The sequence below is a fragment of the Copidosoma floridanum genome, unplaced genomic scaffold (assembly GCF_036245765.1).
Source record: "Copidosoma floridanum isolate Cflo_tuat_1 unplaced genomic scaffold, Cflo_Japanese_pri ptg000019l, whole genome shotgun sequence".
In the NCBI taxonomy this organism is placed as follows: Eukaryota; Metazoa; Arthropoda; class Insecta; order Hymenoptera; family Encyrtidae; genus Copidosoma; species Copidosoma floridanum.
In genome coordinates, this window is record NW_028321896.1 from 4,729,999 (window position 1) to 4,734,666 (window position 4,668).

The following is a 4,668-nucleotide window of genomic DNA, read 5'->3' on the forward strand; positions in this document are numbered from 1 at the left end:
TCGGTACGTGCCGGCAGACTGGCTGCTCCCATCGGTGGCGCGATCGCACAGCCGGCACCAGCCACCGGCCAGACAGAGATCCTGTCGCCCCCCCCCCTCCCCCCGTACACATCCTTTTCGAATAGCCGCGCGCACTGTGTACAGGTACACCCTCCTCTCGGCTGTGCACGCGCGCCTCTACTTACACCCCTCATTATAATACACGCCTGCTATGCTTTTCACAGGGAATATGACCGAGGAGGGTATTGGTACATATGTATACACATGTGATATCTGCTGTACTTATAAAAAGATCAAGGGGCACCGGCAGCTTGATTTAATCCTAAAAATTACTGTATCTCGGGTAATTTTGCTCGATGAGTGGCTTGTTTTCAACGTGATTCTGTTTTTTTTTTTTTTTTTTTTTTTTTTTTTCTTTTCTTTCCACGAGATCTTTCTCGATTTAATCGTTTCGATGACTATATTGTGTCAAGTATCGGAGGGAGGGAAAACATAAAGGGCCCTCGTACAGCCGTGGCAAATTTAATACATCACTTGGTTATACACGACGTGTGCCCGAATGAGCGAGCGTATATTTGATTTTTTTACGACTGAAACCGCACGGGGCGTTTATTATTTTATTGAATCGCGTTCGTATACCCACGTCTTATGTGTGAAGGATAGAAGCGAGCGATCCGATTGCGGAAGATCTGAATTTAATTAACAAAATTATCGAGACACTTTGAGTGAGCTCGTAGGTACATTGATTAAGTAATATCGGTATCAGTGAGAGACAGCCGGTTGACTCGATCATTTAAACTCACTGGACGAGCTCAAAATGTGTATTTATACGTACACGATTCGCGTATTGCTTATCAATTTCTTTGACGTATCGAATTAAATTTTAAACCGATTATTCATTTTTTTTTTTTTTGTACAAGTGAAAGTTTAAAAATATTTCAATTCAATAAAACGATCGGCGCAACAAATCGAAGCGCGCGGGACACAATTATCCTACAGTAAAACAACAGTGTGAACCAATAGGTACATGTGTATCACAAACGTGAACATTAACAACAACAATAACGAGCGTCATCCACAGTCAAATGTCCATACAAAGAAACACCGCTTAGCCGTATAGCCAGCCATCTCCTTCCGCGAGATACCCACCCCCGGCCCTCGCTTGACACCCCGAGCCCGATAATTAGGAGCGTTAATTACCCCTCCCGAAAGTTCGTATCGGCCGACGCGTCCGGCTACCGTTACATCAGAGGACCCCGTCCCGCTGTCTCTGGTCCGATTGCACGACGGGGCTCTCCTCCCATCCGTCGTCTCTCTCTCTCTCTCTCGTGGCCGAAACGCCAGCGTGACAATGGCAAATGTGGCCGAGCGAGCGGGCTAATACTCTCCCGTTGGCCGCAATGCGCGATCACATCGCCGACGCGGACCTGACGGGACGGTAGACGAGGCGCGACACCTTTGTTGCACTCCAATCCCGCCCTCTCCTCCCACCCCCCGCGCGCGTATTAATGTAATGGAGTGCCACTGCAGCCTCGGGCCGCTTATGTACCGGTGTTGCAGCGTCGCTAGTGGACGAATCATTGATTATATTTATACCTGTACCGATGTGTGTTACTCAATACTTTTCATGCTAAACGCATGTGTGATTTCTTTGAAAAACCATATCATCCGATACCGATCATGCAAAGTTCCCTCCCAACAACACAACATAATATGTGGTTTTAATTGCCAAGCTGATTAATCAGCCGTGCAATTGAACTCAACGACCCGCCCTACGTGTACATTTTTTTTTTTTTCTCGAATAACACCTATATACGCACCTACACACCGTTGTGTGGGGGTTCCCTCGACGAGAGCCGAGCCATCAGCGGCAGAATCGGGAACAAAATATACAAGCGACGATTTATCGGGGGCGGGGGGGGGTCGTGCTAACGCGTGCACCCGAATATTATTTACTGCTCGCAGATGGCTGAAATTTTCATTGCACGCGCCAACGACCACCGGGATACGGCTAATAAAATCTCACTCCCTCTCTCTCTCGTGGACGATTAAATCCACTAAATATTCTCAGGTGTGATGCGACGTACGCACTTTTCCTTTTTTTTTTTTTTTTTTTGTTTTTTTTGCTTTTTGTTTCTCTTTCGCGCGACGATAAGTGTGGGGGAGAAAAAAAAACGTATATAAGCTCGCCGTGCTCCCCAGGGAAGGAGTCCATAGTCATCCCCGATATACGTTTCCTCCCTCGGAACGATATTTTATTATTCCACCCTCTTTTCGACCCTTCACCACCCCACCCGTTATTCTTACGTATACGACCGTATATATATATATATATATATATATATAGGTACGCGCGCCCAACGAGAAGAAGGTCGTCCACAGTCACTCGGTATCAGCTCCCACACTCCCGAAGCTTACTCCTCCTTCTCACCCCCCGTGACGCGTGTACGCAACGACATCAATGAAGTTTGTATCCCAACACTCGCACGCACCCACCCCCTCCTCCTCTTCTCTGCGCGTCGTTACATACATATATATATGTATATATATATACGTATATACTTCCGAGCTGAGGACTTGAGTTAGTGACGGGCGAGCTGTCGCGGCCCGCATGGCTGCTCCCGTTACTACCGCTACTACTGCGTACAACGGCCTTCGTCATACTCGGCTGCCAGCGCGGCGTGTGGCAGCAGTTGTTTTACCGCCAGGATCACAGCCACACCCCCTTACGACAAAGTACAAGTGCAAGGAAAGGTGAAATTGCAGCAATAATCTTCTTTCTCTTTGTTTTCCCATACGATCGATGTCTGACCAAACGCGGATTTTTCTACTGATTCCGCGCGCAACACGTGCATCCTACGTAATTGCGTATACGTACACATCAGGGATGGCGGGGGGAGGCATTCTCTCACTCCTTCTCGAATGTATAAGTGTATCAAGGAATGAAATTACCTTAGCTGTCGCGGCCCGCATGGCTGCTCCCGCTACTACTGCGTACAACGGCCTTCGTCATACTAGGCTGCCGGCGTGGCGTGTGGCAGTTGTTTTACCACCAGGAGCTCAGCCACGCCTTCTTGCGACAAAATACAAGTGCAAGAGAAGGTGTAATTGTAGCAACAATCTTTTTTCTTTTATTTTTCCCCCGTACGATCGATGTCTGACCAAACGCGGGTTTTTCTACTGATTCAACGCGCAACACGTGCATCCTACGTAATTGCGTATATGTATACATTAGGGAGGTGGAGGGGGAGGTGAACGCTTATTTCGTCTCGAATGTATAAGTGTATCGAGGAATGAAATTATCTTCGGGCACGGTAAAAACCGATTACGGGGGGCCAGACGGTCCTGAGAAGGGCCGAGTAATCCCCGTTAATGCGCTCGCCCAGGGGGGAGGGCACTCTTAGTGCGAAGCGCTGAGGGGGGAGGGCACTCTTAGTGCGAAGCGCCGAGGGGGGAAAATTTCCTTATTCTATACAATGAAGGCGTGCAGGGAGGAAACTTTTGCGTAGAGCCAGGCTTATTTAATTATCCGCGTAATATATACATATATTTAAAAGTGTTCGAAAGCCAATGGGGACCGGCTTTTTTACTTTACCAAGGAGTTGCAAGAAATAAGTAAGGGAAGAAAAAAAAAATAGGGGACAATGCCATACTGTGCTGTGGACGAGAAAAAAGAATAAATGAGTCGATATCCGTGCATGTGTGTATTCTTGAGGTCCCACATTGTGTGTCCACGCGTTTTTCCGGGATCAAGTTTGAGGGAGCCCGCGTAAACACGTCAAACTCGACGGTGTCTATTATTCTTCTCCTCGTCGCCTTCTCTCTCTCTCTCTATTCTTCGCGCAACTTTTAAGAAAAAAGTTCTCCTCGGCCACCACCCTTGTTCTCTTTTCTCGCACATAATGTTTATATATGTACGCGCACGCAGCATCCGCTGTCTTCGCCCCGCGAGTACACGCACAAGTCCGACAGTGTGACTTTCTCGCGTCCGCGACTCTTGGCCTTTTTTGAACACGAGGAAAACAAGTTGGGCGCATACACGACTTTTCAGGCCCACAGGCTGCCAACAGCGAATCCTTATTTATTGTATATATATATATACTCTCGAGGAGGGTGTTGGGGCTCAATCTCTTCCCGTATGTATTTTAGACATCAGCTTGAGCAGGGGTGGCGCACAGAGAGGATAGTGTTATTTTTTTATTTTTTTTATATATACGAAACACACGCAATGAATAATTAAATATATAGTTAGTTGGATACGTCTTTTTCCCCGATTGGTCGAGGGTACTTTGACGCCTCTTCGTTTCAATCGTTTTTTTCCAACCGTTGCCACATTAGGATTATTTATGTAGGTATCGGTGATAATTGATTGTTTTGTTTTGGTTTTTCAGCTGAATTCCGGAAGTTAAACGTTCGAGTCGAGGAGGCAAACGATTTGTTTCGACAAACGAATGAACGAACGGATTGGATAGAAAAAAAAAACGAAAAAAAAAAAAAACAACAGAATCGACAGTTATTCCGCGACAATGCCAACAATATAGGCGACAACGCGCGCGAACGGACCCGCAAATCGTCCCCGAAAGTTGCAATTTCAGCCCGACTCGCGTGCTTTGCACACGCGCGGGCATATTCCACTAGAAACCAGCTGCTCTAAACAACGTGGGGGTG